The sequence below is a fragment of the Typopeltis vanoorti genome, chromosome 20 (assembly GCF_054136105.1).
Source record: "Typopeltis vanoorti isolate ZY-2024b chromosome 20, IOZ_Tvanoo_1.0, whole genome shotgun sequence".
Taxonomy (NCBI): domain Eukaryota; kingdom Metazoa; phylum Arthropoda; class Arachnida; order Uropygi; family Thelyphonidae; genus Typopeltis; species Typopeltis vanoorti.
The window spans coordinates 51,537,543-51,557,229 of record NC_143568.1 but is presented as its reverse complement, the minus strand read 5'-3'; the positions used below and the strand labels follow the sequence as shown (position 1 = coordinate 51,557,229).

Here is a 19,687-nt window from a genome sequence, read left to right as displayed (position 1 = left end):
GAAGAAGCACTCGAAAAAGTTTAACTTCCAAGAAGCAAAAGAAAATCAGTGACTTTTTTTACAAAGAAATAAAAAAAAATTTGTGTTATTTTGTTAAACTTTTTTGTGTGTTGTGTACAAGAAAGTGATATTTTTTTTTACGCAAATTAAGTTATGTACCGAACTATGCAATTTTATTAAATCAGAATCCTCAACAACACAGGTACATATAAACTAAATGTTTTACTAAAATAAACTTGCGTACTGTATTATTTTAAGTTTTACGTTACAATACAGTAGCTTTTTTTTCTATCAGTTACTTTATTTATTTACAGAATTAAACTGATGTACCATAAGAATCTGATTATTTTTGTTTTAAACACTAGTTATTGTTGTCTCTTGGGGGAAATTCGCTAATCCGAACTTTTCGCTAATTCGAACGGGCACGGTTTTTATTAGTTCGGATTAGCAAGATACCACTGGACTCTATCTAGTTAAACTGTATAATAAAGTATTCATTAAATGCTTGAACAATATCTTTATAGCTATTATAAAGAATCATCATCATCATCCTCATCATCAAATTCCTGACATGTATCCTCAAGGGTGTACAGGATATGATAATCTTTCTCAGGACTCTCACATTTGCAGTCTCTAGTCTTTAGTCAAGTGTTTTTTTTTTCCTAACCCAGCTCTCAGATCCATAAGTTAAAATTGGCTTGAACACTGTGTTGTATAGAGCTAGTTTAATGTTTTGACTAATTTCTCTCTTATTCTATACAAATTTATTCAGTTGATTTCTGACCATACCAGGTTTGTTGATTTTGTTGTCTATTTCCATATTTAATTTACTATGTTCACTAAAAATCTGCACAGTTATCCAAGTGGCTATGCGCTTCACAACCATATGCTTGGGAAAGGAGCGTCCTGGGGTCAATTCCCGTCACTGATGTAAGGAGCTTAGGATCTTTCTCAGACAGCCAAGTTAGCCAGTCTTGGATGTGAACTGAAGGGCTTTACTATTCAGTTTATCTGGGGTTTCTCATCCCGCAAGCAGGCAAACTGGCCTTGAGAAAACAATTCTACAGACATAGGATACACCAGGAGGCAGGGACAACCACCTTATCCTTGTGTACAGTTGCGGCTAAATGAATAGAAAACACTCTACACCACAAGATAAAAGAAGGAAAAAGAAGAAACTAAAAATCATGCCTAAGTAGCTGAAATGTTTTACTTGTTCTACTGGTTCTCCATTCACAATGCAGTTCATATTTTCAATGCTCCTGCCTATTTTCATTGTCTTTGCCTTGTTATTATCTATTAAAACAGTTATTCAATTTAGTCAGGGAATCTTGCAGACTTGTACTGGATTTATTTAGAAGTATAACATCATCTGCATAAAGTAAAGCGCTGAGATCAACATTTCCAATTTTGATATCAGGTTTAATACCACCTTTCTTCATAATGTGATCCATATAGTTAATGAATAACAAAGGGGATAATGTACATCATTGTCTGATTTAACATTAAACACCAGAAAACCATCTTCCTGTACTTCCATCAATTCTAACTACTCACTGACAACTCAAATAAACACTTAGTATTGCTTGATATAATGCTCCACTGATACAACTGTAATGTTTTGAATAGTTTTTCTCTTGGCACTTTGTTATATGCCTTTTCTGATCTACAAAACTTAAATGCAGATTATTTAAATTAAGCGGATATTAAATCCATATTGTTTTAAAACCGAATAAGAAACTCGAAGATCGGAATCAAAGAGTTTCATGCTGAATATAGTAACTATAAACGTATCAGCGACTACTAGCATAAGCAAAAGCACGTAGTACAAACTAGGGCAACTCGTTGCACAGGTGGAGAAAGTTCTGATCGCTATTCTTAGTATTTTCCATAATGTAAAACGCATCGCCTAGGAGATGTATGATGTTATACATTACGGTGGAAGGTCATTACCCAGACTGGTTTCAACCTTCATTGGGGTCTCATCAGTGAGTAGCTAGACCAAAGTATAATACTAAGGGTATAGCGAAAAAGAACTTAAATACTTTGTTATACGAGTTGTCAAAAAGGTGCACCCATAAATTATTTAAAGTAAAGAGCCAATAGGCTTGATTTCGGTGATGTAAAACATTATTTAAATTAAGGGGATATTAAACATCCCCAAAATGAAGCCTATTGGCTCTTTACTTTAAATAACCTTTTTGACAACTTGTATAGCAGAGTATTTAAGTTCTTTTCGCTATACCCTTAGTATTATACTTTGGTCTAGCTACTCACTGATGAGATCTCAATAAAGATAGAAAACGGTCTGGGTAGTGACCTCCCACCATAATGTATAACATCATACATCTCCTACGAGATGGGTTTTATTATGGAAAATACTAAGAATTGCGATCAGAACTTTCTCCACCTTTGCAATGAATTGCCCAAGTTTGTACCACATACTTGAACTATGTGCTTTAGCTTACGCTAGTAGTTGCCGATACGTTTATAGTTACTATATTCGGCATGAAACTCTTTGATTCTGATCTTTGAGTTTCTTATCGGTTTTAAAACAATGTGGAATTTAATATTCACTTAATTTAAATAATGTTTTACATCGCCGAAATGAAGCCTATTGGCTCTTTACTTTAACTAATTAAATGCAGATCTTTGTTATGGTCCCAAGATTTCTAAACTATTTGTCGTAAAGTCAAAATCGATCCTGATAGCCTCTATTTGGTCTGAAACTAGCTTGTTCTTCACCAAGCTTCCCTTCCACAATCCTTCTCAACCGTTTCTCAAGTATGCTTGCATATATATTACCAGGAACATTCAGTAGGGAAATACCTATGTAATTCTCATATTCAATTTTATTTCCTTTTTTGTATATGGGAGCTCTACTCCAATCATCTGGAATTCGTCCCTCTGTCCAGGCCTTCTGAACTATGCAGTGCAGCCACTGTAAGACTTTTATACCTCCAAACTTGAGCATTTCTGGTCATCTATTATCTAATCCTGCTGCCTTTCCACATTTCAAGCTTTTGATGGCTTTTTCTACTTCAAGTATTGATATGTATTCCTGATTGCATGCCTGTTGAGCATTTTTTTTTACCACTCTGCTATCACTGCTTGTTTCATTTAGCAATTTTTCAAAGTAATTACTCCACACATCAAGATATCTCTTTCTCCAGTTTTCATGTCACCTTTATCATCTTTAATTCCTTTTACAGCACTCTTACTTCCATTTCTGAGTTCTTCAACAACCTCCAGAATATCTTGCAAACTTGATATTTATTTTCTTTGTTCTTAACAAAATCTTCCCGTGACTTGTTTTACAAAGTTTTTAGCTTTCTTACGTTTGTCTCTGTATTCTCTAGAAGCACAAGCTGACTTATTCGCCAGGAACTTTCGATATACTTTCTTCTTTTCCTTCACTGCCTCTTTAATTTCCTGTGTCCACCATGGAGTTCTGATTTTTCTATCCTTCCAGACAACCTCACCACATGCTTCTCTGGCTGAATCAATCAATGTTTTCTTCAGGATTTGCCACTGAATCTCCAAGGTTTGGTTCCTGTTCTCAAACTCTTTCATTTTTTCTTGAATAATGTTTGTGTATTTTAGTCTACAGTTCACATCTGAGAGCTGCTCAACTTTTATTTGATTTAAAACTTCCTTACATGTTATGCTTTTCAATACAAATTCAATTTTATCCTGCTCAAGACTAAATGGATCACTTCCAATTTCAAATCCTCTGTATATTCAAGTGTCCTGCACCAGTGAGAAAACATCACTATCAACAATAACATAGTCAACAAGACTTTTCTTATTCCTTGCCTCTTCTCTCCATGTGAATTTGTGCACATTTTTATGTTGGAACATGGTGTTAGTAATAACCAGTCCATGTCCTGAGCAGAAATCCAACAGGTATTTGCCATTATCAGTAGTACTGCTCTTTTCTCCAAATTTTCCCAAAATATTTTTGTGTGTCTGACAATCATTTCCTACTCTGCTATTTAGATCCTGAACAAGGATCAACTTTTCATTATTCATTGTGTCAGTTACTTTCTCTAAAGCCTCAAAAAATTCCTCCACCCTCCATTTCTACCTTAGTAGAACTTTCTGTGGGACTAGAGGCACAAATAAGTCTCATTGTCCAGTTTCCCATTCTGCTATTTGTCCACATCACTCTATTTGATATTGCCTGCATTCAAGAAGATTAGCCTCATATTTAGTGTTGAATACTATGGCTACCCCCCCTTTTTTTTTCTCGATTGTTATATTCATAGCCTGAATATAACATTTTGTATTTATTGCTCAGAAAGCTCTCACCAGTTTTTGTCTGTTGCAGTCACTGCTAATATGTCGATCTGGTACTTAACCAATTCCTCAGCTAGCTCCATTTCTTTGCTATTCAGGCTTCTTATGTTGATAGTACTGATCTTGAACTCTGGTGAAGTTGAGTTAGGGTGTTTCAGGATTTGTTCCAGTAGCTGACTTTTCACTGTTCGCACTGGTTTTCAGATGAAAACAATGGCAGCCTTGTTTAACTGGGCGATGGCCCAATTGGCATGAAATTCTTTTTATTTTATATTGTAGTTTAAGCCAATAAGAATACAATTTGTTCGGCTAAATCCCAAATTCCCAGCCCATCCTTCAGTATCCAATTAGATACTGAACAGAGTGCACCACGAGAAGGTGAGGATTTGACATTAGGTCAGTAGCCCTCGTCGGTTCTCCGCATTCTTTTAAAGGCTATGTGGAAGTCTCCTCACAGTTATACAGCTTTGACCCTTAAGCATCCCCATTATATATAGAGAACACCTAGTTAAAATGTAAAAAACTTATTTCATGCTTTAAACACATCAGTTACCTCACAGATTACCTGGTTATTCAATAGAATAACGAATTTCATACTTTAACACACACACACATATTTCAAATTTTTTCTTTTATCCAGTGTAAAACCAATTTTACATCCTATCTTCTTGCATGTATAATACTCTTAAAATACTTTAAAATACTCTTACCAGCTTGTATGTTTCCTTAGATAAGAACTTTCTCTTATCTAAGGAAACTGCTTAAAAATATACTGACATGGGACAATAAATAAAACATTAATTATGTTAACATAGATTCAGTCAAACTGAAATCTGATTCACAAGTTACGATCATTGGCAGCTTATTCCACCCACTTAACTCATAATATATCATAAGAAGAACATGGCTTTCATTTCTGAAGACATCCTTAGTTTCCAAGGATGACTCAAAGTCCTCCAACTGCCATGAGCTGCAAAATATAGCTTATATCTATACTTTAAAATACTCTTACCAGCTTGTATGTTTCTAGCATATCTACTCTCCTCTTATTTCTGAAACCTTGGAAGACCACACTACTTCAACCCGTTTTCACATGGAAAATTTCATAAACTAAATATCATCTTAGTTACTTTTCATTAGATCCCTCTTAATGTTTCTTCATAGAAAACAGGTATCTAATATGACTTAACTCATTTGTAATGTGGCCTTTAAACTTTAACTTACTGTCCACTATTATCCTTAAGTCTGGAGTCAAGAATTCGTAGAACTGACTCATATGATTTGAAGAAACATTTCACGAACAAATATTATCAACCACTCACAGTAAATTTCCATTCTCACCTCCATTCAAAAAGCACCATGCAACATGAAACTGACACTTATTAACATTAGCTCATAGAATCGGTATATTCAAGTCAGCCTGTCTTCAAGGATTCTGTATCAGATATGTCCTTTACAAGCTGACCTAACAGGTGAATCATCAGCAAATAACTGTATATTCCCCTCCAAGGCCATCCATAATGTCATTAACATAAATGTTCAACAGAAGTTCTGAGCATGGACCCCACAGCTTGAAAATCTAAGAAAATGAGGTTGACCACTTCATTGAGGTCACCTTCGGTTTTGAGACTCGGCACCACTCTGATACTTATCAGTCAGCCTATTTTGCATATCCATACCTCTGAAATGTATACCTCACCAAAGGGATTTTTCCTCTGTATTCATCATTTCTTACCCATCTGCTCCAAGTTATTTAATATGTTTTATTTTATCTTATACTTTCTTCACATTACACAGTGAAAGAATTCTCATGATTCCTTTAGCCTGTTCAGCCAACTTCTTCTGACAATCTAATTTCATTTTCTCACCAGATATCACTCTACCAGACTGTTTTTTATGCTGCTCCTGGACCTGGTACTCATTCTGTAACACTTGTTTTTATGCTTTAAAGATTGGTCAGACATTTAACCTACCTAAAATTCATTCTCTGAACTATGACGATACAGTCAGATATTGCTTCCTTCATACCTGTCCCCTCCAAACACTTCCCATGCAGTTCCTCCATATCAAGTCACAAATTCAAGCCATATTCTAAGTTTATTATAATTAGCTGTCATTCCACACAGATCCCTTCTTAAACAAAACAAAACATTATATGATTTTGTTACTATTCCAGTAAAAACTTCATGTTCATTTTCACTAATTATAGATATGTAATCCCCATTTAGAATGAGTAAGGACCGGAAGATAAAGACATTTATGTTTGGTATTTTGGATGGTTTAAACAGAAGAGGTAGACCATACAGAGAATAGATAGACGATATAAAAGACGTGTGGAATGGATGTACAAAAACTGCAACACTGTGCACTGGACAAAGAAAGGTGGAAGAAGATAATAAAGCAAGCATCAGACATCAACGGGCAGTGACATCAATGGGTAGTGATAATGAATCATCCCGAACCATGGGCAGTAATGATTCATTATCATCACAAACCATGGTTCGTGATGATAATGAATCCCCATTTGCAAAATGTAGTAAATTTACACTATATTAGCCCACCTGTGTTATTATACTACACGCAAAAATTTTTTTTTATCATATTTATCTTATTTTATTTTTTGTATTTTTTAAACATATTTACATAGTCCAGAAACCTTACTATAGAGATCAAACATGGAGCCTTTTTAAGACACTTCAGGCCTCAAATAAGAAGAGCAATGGTCTCATGCTGGTGATGAAATTCATCTCCTAGTAGACAAACATCTGTGCCCATGGTAAGATTTGAACCTCAGCCTGTTGGTTAGAGAGTGGATACACTAACCACCCAGGCCAGTAAATCAGAGGACCAGTTACAATATTTACTCACAGATTCTCAGATGTATTACCAGATCTAAATATTCTTGCACTATGAGTCCCTTCCAACATATGCTGTTTAATGCAATTATCTTCAATGTTACTCCCCAGTCTTAACCCGTATAGTTGGAATCAAACATAATAATAGCTCTCCTTGTATCCACAAAATTAATCTATTTATGCAGTTTGTAATCTTATTCAGATGATCTCTGATCTATAACATTTAAAATGCACTATGCATTGTACCCAACACATTCTATTTCTATAAGGACATCTCTCTCTGATGTTTCCGGCATTAGTCAACATGTATGATAACTAATCACCCAGGTTGATGGATATTCAATCAACTTTTAAAATATGATCAAGCCAGAGAAATTTGGTTGAATTTAGGGACACAAAACAAGTGTTGAAATGATTATTTTACTAATTATTAATAAAATAACACTTAACGTTTCAACCCCTGTATTGAGGTCATCATCAGAAGGATACATGTGCATAGAGAACCAAGGAGAGCTCATAGTACCCATATATAAAAAGGGAAATAAAACTGAATGTGAGAATTACGGAGGTATTTCCCTACTGAGTGTTCCTGGCAAGATCTATGCAAGTATACTTGAGAAACGGTTGAGAAGAATTGTGGAAGAAAAGCTTGGTGAAAAACAAGCAGGATTCAGGCCAAATAGATGCTGTCAGGATCAAATCTTCACTTTACGACAAATAGTTGATAAAGCATGGGAATATAACAAAGATCTGTATTTAAGTTTTGTCGATCTGGAAAAGGCATATGACAAGGTGCCAAGAGAGAAGCTATTCAATACGCTGGGGCATTATATCAAGCAATACTTAGTCTTTATTTGAGTTGTGAGTCAGCAGTTAGAATTGAAGGAAGTACAGGAAGATGGTTTAATGTTAAATCTGGTGTGAGACAAGGATGTACATTATCCCCTCTGTTATTCATTATCTATATGGATCACATTATGAAGGAAAGTGGTATTAAACCTGATATCAAAATTGGAGATGTTAATGTCAGCTCTTTGTTTTATGCAGATGATGTTATACTTCTAAATAAATCTGCTACAAGTCTGCAAGATTCCCTGACTAAATTGAATAACTGTTGTAATAGATACGGTATGAAGGTCAGCATTAAAAAGACAAAGACAATGAAAATAGGTAGAATTGTTGAAAATGTCAACTGTGTTGTGAACGGGGAACCTGTGGAACAAGTAAAACATTTCAGCTACTTAGGCACGATTTTTACTGAAGATGGTAAATTAAATATGGAAATAGACAACAGAATCAACAAAGCTGGTATGGTAGGAAGTCAATTGAATAAATTCATATGGAATAAGAGAGAAATTAGTCAGAACACTAAATTAGCTGTATACAAGACAGTGTTCAAACCAGGTGAACACTGTCTTGCATACAGCTGATTAGATCTGAGAGCTGGGTCAAAAGTAAAACACTTGATCAAAGACTAGAGGCTGCAGATATGAGAGTCCTGAAAAAGACTAGAGGCGTGAACAGATGGTTTCAATGGCAATATCATATTAAAAACGAGGATATTAGGAAAGAACTTGACATTGTCGGCATCCAGGAATGCATTAGCAGATCTAATCTCAGGTGGTATGGTCACTTAAACAGAATGGATAAGGAAAGATTAGCAAAACGAGTGTTCTCTGCCAGGTTGGCAGGAAAACGACCCAGAGGAAGACCAAGATGTAGGTGGATTGATATGATACAATGTGCCTTAGACCAGCGCTTCTCAAACTTTTGGATGTCAGGGCCCCCTTTGCAAAAATTAAAATATTTCACAGCCCCCCTCTAAAAAAATCGTAATAGAGAGATATATTATTATAATATTTATTGTATTTATATTCAATTCAAAACATACACAGCGAATATTGCGAAAATCAAATGCATATATTACATTTTTTGCCTCTTATTGTTTGGTTCTGAAGACGACGCGGGCTGTTCTGGTAAAATATGAAATACTGTCTTTTTTTTTTTTTTTTGAATCTGTTTCTGCTTCTTCTGATTGTTCACGGGAATTTTTTTTTTATTTTTTTTATCAGCCACTTATCCATCTCAGGGTTAAATTTTTTAACGTAGAATAGATCAAATAATATCACCACTTACCGATACTGGCACACCACAGACTGATAACATGAAATTAGTGAATATTACCTGAATAAGGGAATTCCTGGACCAGGAACATTTTTCCCTTTTGTGACTTTTCTCCCTTTACGGTAATTAAGCCTAACGCGAAACAGACAGCAAAGGCAGGTTATTAAAACGTGCATATGATTGGTGCGGTATTAACAAAACATCGCGCAACCGAAAGATAAAAGCATAGCTGACAATTGAGTTGAAATGCTAACTCTCTTCAACCGAATTCCATATGTGAAACTGCCATAACATTCATTATATATATATATATATATATATATATTACTTAGTTTTAACACTTTTACGAATTTTAACACGTTCGGTTGAATTTTATTGCTGCCTTGGGAAATCGAACTCGCACACATCTAATTAATAACAATAGTTTTTAGTTAGATACTGTGTTTGCCCATGCAACATATGGTTTTGTTTCAGTCTATACAGCATAATTTCTGTATGAGGGGACATGCGATTCATTAATTAGTGTGTTTTTATCCCAGTTATCTCTAATTGCACTATTTGTTGAGAAATATATTACACAGACTCCTCGTACCTTATTCACTTGCATAATAAAAGTACTTGTTTTTATTGCCTCTGCAGTATAGTGGCTGTTAGGGAGGGCATGTTGTTTACCACTGCAAGCGAGTTACTATCTCCCCACATGAACTTGTTTAAGCTTTTTTTCATGTATGAAGTATATGCGAAACTTTTATTGGTAACAGAAAACTAGCTCGGATGACAGTGATAATATAAAACGAGTTTAGATATGTATATAAAGTCAATATGAACAGTCCCTGATTATGAACGCCTGATGGAGCTTCCCTGGAGAGCATTCGAAGTAAATACAATTAACCACTGCTTTGAAATGAAACATACTAGTAAGCAATATTTATTAACATTCATTAAGCGCCAAAATACGCAGGATGCAAAGTTTGTGAACCAACACCAATGTGTGAATTTTTCCATTAAAATATAAAAAATAACAAAAAAGAAATAATAAATAATAAAAGTTAAATACGTTTCTTTTAAAATAAAAAAAAATCTACTTAGTCTTAAAACATTTTAAATTTGTTTTCATTATTTCATGGCCCCAAGGGGGCCGCGGCCCACAGTTTGGGCCGCGCTGCCTTAGATGATAGAAATATAAGATCTGATAATGATAATATTGGAGTCTTGACAAGTAGCAGACTGATTTGGAGCAAAATTGTAGATAGGAAGTTAGTAATGATGTAAAATTTTCATGTAGTACTATCATATCCTGTACACCCCTTGAGGGTATATGTCAGGAATTTGATGATGATGATTTAATTTACCAGTATAGAGTGCAAGAGCATGTAGCTTGGTTCCCTATACACATGTATCCTTCTGATGATGACGTCAATTACAGGGGTCTAAGCATCAAGTGTTATTTTATTAATAATTGGTAAAACAGTAATTTCAACATGTGTGTTTTGTGTCCCTAAATTTGTAAATATGAATGCTGATCACCATGTAACTTTAAAAGAAAGAGTCATCATAATTCATGGAGATTTGACCCACAAGCAGTGCAGCCTCTATGGTAAGCTAAAGATACATGTTTCCTTATAACTAATCGACTAGCCTTTTTGAAACGATGTAGAGACAGCAACTTAATACCCAACTGCATTAAACTAAAGAATCAGCTGAAGTGCTCTGTATATATGCCCGGTTGGAAAAAGCTTTGTTAAGAGAACAGATCCATGAGGCACGAAAAAACCTAGCATCTACCAAAGCCAAAGTTCTACAACTTAAATTAGAGCTATCCGACTACATTAATCCAGAAATTTGGGATATTTTAAACAGGATCACAGATGACTCGGCCAAACACCTATTACTGAAAAACAAGGAAAAATTGATAATGAAGTTTCAGGCACTACAACCACATGAAAGGAGCAGGTAATCACCAACAAACGAAGCTAGGAGCAACCAACCATCTTCGGACCACAGCTTGGTTATCAATCAATCAAACTACAATCTCACCCAAGGTGAACTCTCACTGTTGGAGAAAGGTCTAAACTATGCCATTGTGCTGAGGTCAGTAAACAAACTTGATATCATTTATCATATCGAGAGAGGTTTAAGATCTCTCCTCGCCAATCTAGCTGATAAAATACGCACGAAAATATCCTGTATACTAAATTCAAACAAAAAACTAAGCAGCAACATAAACAAAATGGAAAAACAGGCCCTTAAATCCTTAAAAAAATAACCAGGACATTATAATCACAAAAGCAGATAAAGGGAATGCCACTGTCGTTTTAGACCGGATAACTTACATAGAGAAAATGAACCATTTTGTATTGGACCACAACACCTACCAAATGGTAAACTACAACCTCACGAAACATATCAAAAAGAAAAAGAAAACAACTGAATTAATTAAATCCGTTAACACATGGCCGGAAGAAACAACAAAAAAAACTAATACCTCATTATGCCCATGTGCCCAGAATTTATGGCCTGCCAAAAATACACAAAACAGACATACCACTACGTCTGATTGTTGAAGGAATCGAAAGCCCAAATTACCACTTAGCCAAAAAATTAGCAACCACCACACTCAAGGAATTGGTAGGTCAGTCCCCTTCCTACATAAAATATACACAACATTTCATAAACAAAATTAAAAACATTACACTCAATGACCAGATTTATTAGTCAGCTTTGACATAACTTCCCTTTTCACCTATGTCCCGATCTATGATACTATCTTACTCCTACAGAACATATTTCCACACGACATCACAGCCCTCTTTGCCCACATACTCTGCTCCGGATATTTCGTGTGGCAAAACAATTTTTACCTTCAAAAAGAGGGTACAGCCATGGGCTCACCACTTCCTCCCCCCCAATTGCTAACTTTTATATGGAAGACTTTGAGCAACAAGCTCTAGAGTCAGCGTGCCTAAAGCCCAAAATTTGGCGCAGATATGTTGACAATATTTTCGCCATTTGGCCCCACGGCCACAAAGCACTAAATACATTTCTTAGCCACCTGAACAAACAACACAAATATATCCAATTCACCATTGAAATAGAAAAAAAATCAGCTCTCTTCCGTTCCTAGACACACTTGTCACATGTCTTCCCTCAGGTTGTCTCTTCTTCTCAGTGTACCACAAACCTACACACACAGGCCAGTACATACACAAAAACTAGGGGTCATAAGCACCCTTAAACACAGAGCTCAAACTATTTGTTCAAATGAACAAGCTCTAAACTAGGAATACAAGATCATCAACCATACATTTATAAAAAATGGATACAATAAAAAAAAAATATTCATAAGATCCTCCACAGAGATACTAGTAAAAACAAACAAGATTTCAAGAATGCTATTTCCATACCTTATGTTAGAGGCATTTCCGAAAAAATAGACGGAACACTATACAAATACAACCTCAAAAACCACCTTTAAACCCCCCCGACAAAATTAAGGCACCTACTCAGTTCTTCCAAAGATTCTCTTCCACATCTAGCCCACCCAGTGGTATGCAAAATACAATGCCCATGTAACCTACCATACATAGGGGTAGCAGGGTGAACCATCCCAATTAAGAAGGACGAACACAAACGACACATTAAATACCTCCATTTTGGAAAAATACCAAGTCCCTACACCGCACCAAAACCTGGTTCGAAAGGAAATTCAAAGAAGCATGTGAAATGCTCAAACATAACCCAAATCTGAACAAAAATGATGGCCTAACCATTCCAAGAATGTGGAGGACCCATCTGCAACCTTTATAGCAACCAGAACAAGCCAAAGAAAAATCCCAATACAAGAAGACTTGGTGAGGTGTCCTTTTTTTTTTTTTTCCCCCCGTTAACATTCCATAGCAACCTGAACCGTACAAGTCCTGAAGAAAATCATAGTAATAACAATCTGAATTGTACAAATTCAGAAGAATCTTGGTACATGAGGACTTTAGCAGAGTTTATTGTAGTTTTTTATTAATTTTATTTATTAATTATAATTTTTTTATATATATTTATTTTTTCAACTTTTATTTTATTATCGCTAGAGGTCAGGCTAAGAAAAAGATTAATTAACAGCGTAGATTTAATTTACCAGTATAGAGTGCAAGAGCATGTAGCTTGGTTCCCTATACACATGTATCCTTCTGATGATGATCTCAATAAGGGGTCGAAACATCAAGTATTTTTAGCAAAGGTTGGTCAACTGGTAGAGCCTCTGCTACTAATGGCTCATGCAAAAAGTTAAGCAAGTTTGAGCGCAGTTAGTAGTTGGAAGGGAACGTTCAATGCTGTTGGCACACTCTCCCTCGATGAGTCTTTGGACTCCCTGGAGGTGTTACATAATAATAATAATAATTAGTAAAATAATCATTTCAACGTGTGTGTTTTGTGTCCCTAAATTCATAAATATGAAAGCTGATCACCATGTAACCTTAAAAGAAAGGATCCACCACTTAATCTCCACTAATTTAAGAATGACCACCAACATTTTCAAATCTATGGCAGACCTCAAGATCAGCATTACTCCCATTTGGACACAAGCCATGGAAAAGGCTGAAGAAACTCACAGTCACTTAAACTGGAGTATAAGTTTCATCTCTAATCATTACCATGTCAACTACAATATTCCCAAGATTGTACTTCTGTATGTTCTATACCACTGTACTATAAATATACCAACAACACTTCCTCCAATACATAATGCATAAATGATCTCTCACTAATCTCACATCCATTTTAATTTTGCTGATGGTGTGCACTCCATTCCTCTTTTTCATTCAATTTTTTTTATATTTAATAATCCCTGTGCTACTCAAATATTCCCAGCTTCAGGATCTTTCCATACACACTCACCTCCTTATCTGCCAGTGGAGCAAGGACAAATTAATACTCAAATATTCCCAGCTTCAGGATCTTTCCATACACACTCACCTCCTTATCTGCTAGTGGAGCAAGGACAAATGAATGAACAAGATGGTCCTATTCCTTGTTAGAAAGATCTCGATTCACTTCTTCTTGCATTTAATAATACTTAGATTTCCAGTCAGTTATATTTCCCTTTTTTGACTGACTTATATACATTGAATCTTTTCTGTTACTAGAAAATCACATCTCTAGCTTCCTAAGTCCCAAAACACTGCTCACACTATATAAATTACAAATCTTTTGACCTTAGTATACTGTTCTCATATTTAGGGTAGTACATCAAAATCCTGTCTAAATTTGACTTTTTTTTGCTTTACAGCAAGCAGCTGAGAAATCATGCGACATAACAAGGTTCTATAAGTGTTATATATCTGGAAATGGCATATGATGAGGTACAATCAAACTCTTCAAAGCACTACAATTATATCATTTAATGGAACATAACACAGAGTAGTATAACTACCGTATTTTCCAGTGTATAAGACGTACTTTTTTATCTTAAAAATGGGGTGAGTCTTATATAATGAAGGTAAAGATTGTTTCCTCTTTTCAAAGTCATACGCACTCTCTTTTATGTTCCAAGATCTTTGTAGGCAGTTAATGGTGCAATCAAATTGATGCATGACCTTCACGTGACTTCTAGTGCGTCATTGGCTAAGAACAGGGAGTCCCTATCAAAGTTTCATAATATGTTATCCAAGTGATCAGTTACCAATGTTTATCAGTATTGAGTTGATGTGTTGAGATATTTTGTGTTCAGTTTGATATTTCCCCGTAGATTTTAGTGATGGAAAAAAACAGGCAACATTCATATACTTCAAGTTACAAATTGCAGGTTGTAAAATATGCGGAAGAACACGGGAATAGGGAAGCTGAAAGACATTTTGGACCTCCACCTACAGAAAAAATGATTAGCACTTGGAGTGGTCAGAAGGAGATTTTGTACAATTTGCGTAATGAAAAGCACGCAGAATGTGGAAAAATTGCGAAGTGGCCAGAACTAGAGACCGAAGTTTTGAAATAGGTGCAAGAAAATTGGCAAACTGGCATTCCCATTTCAACAAAAATGATTCGTACACATGCAGTCAAAGTAGCCTGTGAGCGTAACATTGAAGATTTTAAAGATGGTGCGTCATGGTGTTACCGTTTCATGAAACTCAGTGGACTTTGTACGTACAAAAACAAAAATCAGTTAAAAAATGCCAAAAGAATATGAAGACAAAATTATTTCTTTTCATAAATATGTGATTCAACATTGAAAAAATTACAATTTTCAAATGGGACAGATAGCCAATATGGATGAAATGCCCCTAACCTTTGATGTTCCCTTAAATAGAACTGTAGCTGAGAAAGGTGAGAAAAGCATTACAATCAAAACCAGTGGACATGAAAAAACACACTACACTGTAGTTCTTGCATGTTGTGCTGATGGTACGAATCTGCTGCCAATGATAATTTTTAAGTGGAAGACTCTGCCTAAAGAAAATATACCAACAGGACTGATTGTATATGTGCATGAAAAAGGTTGGATGGATGAAAGTGTGGATAGATAAAGTATGGAAAAGAAGGAATGGCACACTACTAAAGAAGAAAGCTCTTCTTGTATATGATCAGTTCGGGGCTCATCTGAAGGATTCAATCAAACAAAAATTCCAAGAGTGCAATACTGAATTGGCTGTCATACCAGGAGGACTTACATCACAACTGCAGCCACTTGATGTATCTTTAAACAAACTCTTTAAAGTCTTTATGAGCGAAGAGTGGAACAAGTGAATGATGAAGTGGTGTACATCAGCTAACACTAAAGGGTGCCCTGAAACGGCCATCAATCTCTCAAGTGTGCGAGTGGGTTAAGACATCTTGGTCGAAAATGAACGAACGAACTATTGTTAAATCTTTCTTGAAATGTGGAATTAGCAACGCTCTTGATGGAAGTGAAGATCATTTCTTATATGAAGATGATGATGAAGAACAAGAGGAAGAAGAAAGAGAAGAAATTAATGATGATAGAGAAGAGTCAGATGACAGTGGCATGGGTTTTGCAGGTTTCTGAAAGGTCAGTTTACTATTAAAAATTACCTATTATTTTATCCATTTTTTTAAACTCATACTTTAAAGTTTAGGTTTTTTCAAGAAAATTGTATTAAATTTCTTGGGTGCGTCTTTATACACCGGAAAATACGGTAAGTCAGCTGTTACAACTGAAGAATGCACAAGAAAATGATATAATGTAAAATCAGTACAAGACAATGGGGAAGGGATACACTATCTCCATTATTTGCTATCGATTCTTGCTATATATATTTTATATCAATTCCACACAGAGATTGCAGAATCTATGCATGCTGAAAATGTGTGTGTAGACAAGGATTAAGGGATAAGGAATCTACTGAATTTTTCTTGAAAAAGTGGGAGTTGCAGTTGTTAGGAAATACTTCATAAGGAAGATACTTCCAAAGGCAGGCATGAAATGCAAACAAAAGAGAAGAAACAAATCTGGATATGGATCACAATATGAAGTGTGGCATTAAATGTGATATCAAAATCTATCTCTTTACTTTACGCAAATGAATAAATCCACTACAAATCTACAGGATTCTAACCAAACAGAATATTTACTCTAACAAATCCAATATGAAAATCATTAGTAAAAAGATAAAACTATGAAAATAAGCAGCAATATGGAAAATGTTAATTCATTCTTATTGGAGAACTGAACCAAATCATTTCAGCTATTTAGGCACAATTGTTAGTGAAGATGACAATTTATATAACAGAATAAGTAAAACTATAGTGGGTCAGCAAGTAACATATATACAGTACACACACACACACACACACATGTAATAAGAGAGAAATTAGACAAAATGCTAAACTAGCATAAACCAGTAGTATACAAGACAGTGTTTAAACCAATTTTCACTTATGAGTTAGAAATAAAGTGACTGATCAAAGACTAAACACAACAAATATGAAAGTTCTGAGCAAAATTAAAGAAATTAGTACATTAATGACAAAATCGTGTTAAAATGAAATGCCAAAATATAAGGACTGATTGTGATGAAGATGTGACAAAAACTGTCAACCACACAACAGCAACATACACATGTGAGAGGTCACAAAAACCTGAAATAGTGCTGTGTGTGTATGTGTGGCAACCCACCAGGGAGAAAGAAATAAAGAATATCTTGAGTTTTTTTAAAGAGCTGAAGATCCAATGAGGCAAACAGTATGGTGTTTGAATGAATAGACAGAATGGAATGAAAGAAAAGGATGAGAAGCTGGGGCAAGAAGTATAAAGCTGAATTGTGTGTGCGCGCACGTGCACACACACACACACAGATGTTGACCACTTTTACTTGGGTTCTTATAAAATTAGAGGAAAAGCAGAGGAATGAAGACCAGAAAAAGAGCATCTCTGTAATATTCAATGTTATCTCTAAATCACTTAGGGAAATGAAACAACGTAGATCAGAATATAAATTAAATTATATTTTAATAGATATTTCCGATATTTTGGCAATGTCACATTGCCATTTTCTAAAGGAATTTACAAAAAGGCAGGTGCACACAGGCAAAAACAATACAGTAACTGAGAATGAAGATTTGAAGCTATCGTTCTCCTAGACGTCCTGATGGTGCCCTCTGGCGGGCTAAGTAGGCGTTCTTGGCCGTTGGGCTGAAGGTCTGCTGATGTATGCCTCCCAAATTTGGGGCAGTCGCATACAACCAAATTTGTTGAGGTTTGGAGAGTTTCTTAGGGCAGAGGCTGATTCCATAAATAATCTTTCGAATTTATATTTGCTCCGGTGTATTATTGTTGCTTTCTTCCACCGTATTCTGTGGCGAGTATCCAGATCATGGTCTGCAAGACCAGAATGGCTATACTTGTAAAACCGGATGTAGTCCTTATGTTCAGAAATTCTGATATTCGCTGTCCTGCCTGTTTGGCCAAAGTACGACAGTTTACAACTGCAAGGGACCTGGTATACACCAGGTAGGTCTAGGGGAAGTGGTTGGTCTTTGGTAGAGCGGATAAGGGATGCCAATTTTCTGTAAGGCCTGTAACAGGAGGTGAGGTCATGTTTTTTTAGAATTTTGGTAATTTTTTCTGAGGTGCCTCGGATGTAGGGAATGGTGATGGATTTAGAGTAATCTTTTTTGTGGGGGGGGGGGGGGGGAGAGGGGCTGTGGTTTGTAGGTTTTAATATTTTTTTGGATTTTTTGGTGGGGGTAGCCATTGGCTGAGAAAGTGTTGAGGATGTGATTTAGTTCAGTGTTAAGGGCTATGTCGTTAGAACAGATTAGTTTAGCCCTGTTGTATAGTGTTTTTACCACTCCATATTGTTGTGAGGGGGAGGGGGATTGTTGGTGGATGTATCTGCCTGTATGGGTCGGTTTTCTGTAAACTGAGAAAACCAAAGTTCCATCAGGCTGGCAGGTGACTAGTGTGTCTAGGAAAGGGAGGCAGTTGTTTTCCTCTTTTTCCAGGGTGAACTTGATTCTGGCGTGTTGGTTGTTTAAGTGTGTAAGGAAGGAGAGGAGTGTTTCAGAGCCATGTGGCCAAATAGCAAACACATCATCAACGTAGCGAAGCCATATGGTTGGTTTTTGTGGGGCAGAGGCTAAGGCTTTTTCCTCAAAGGTCTCCATAAAGAAATTGGCCAAGGGTGGTGAGCCCATGGCTGTCCCCTCTATTTGTTTGTAGAATTTTCCCTGCCAAACGAAATAGCCTGAGTTCATTGTGAACTGAAATAGGGCTGAGATATCGGGGGAAAATTTAGCTTGGATTAGCTCTAAAGTTTCCTTGAGTGGGACATTTGTGAATAATTTTTATTCACAAATGTCCCACTCAAGGAAACTTTAGAGCTAAAACCTGCCTTTTTGTAAGTTCCTTTAGAAAATGGCAATGTGACATTGCCGAAATATCTATTAAAATATAATTTAATTTATATTCTGATCTACGTTGTTTCAATTCCCTGAGTTATTTAGAGATACATTGAATATTACAGAGATGCTCTTTTTCTGGTCTTCATTCCTCTGCTTTTCCTCTAATTTTATAAGAACCCAAGTAAAAGTGGTCAACATCTGTGTGTGTGCACGTGCACGCACACACAATTCAGCTTTATACTTCTTTGTTTCAATTCCCTAAGTTATTTAGAAATGCATAAACAACGTATAAGCCTGTCTACTAGATTCAATGTTATCTTTTCTGGATAAGATCAAGAATTCTTAGGGTGATTGGCTTTGGGATTCATGTGTTAGAAGTTATTAACTGGTGATGACCCATAGTTCACAAACTCACTCCAATGTTGTCTATGTTTTTTTTTTTTTTTTAATATTTATTTTTTAGTGCTGTTCTAATAAACTGGCTGATACCACTCCTCTACTTTCCCTCAAACCCATAAACACATCACCAGCCATGATGAACATCTATTCACTGTCCA

At 35.8% G+C, this 19,687-nt stretch overlaps 1 protein-coding gene across 1 annotated transcript in view; it reads right to left on the bottom strand.

The window, feature by feature from the left end:
• The window catches only part of Synj (synaptojanin), a 384,587-nt gene that overhangs the window by 37,988 nt on the left and 326,912 nt on the right, over positions 1-19,687 (bottom strand). The window lies entirely within an intron of this gene.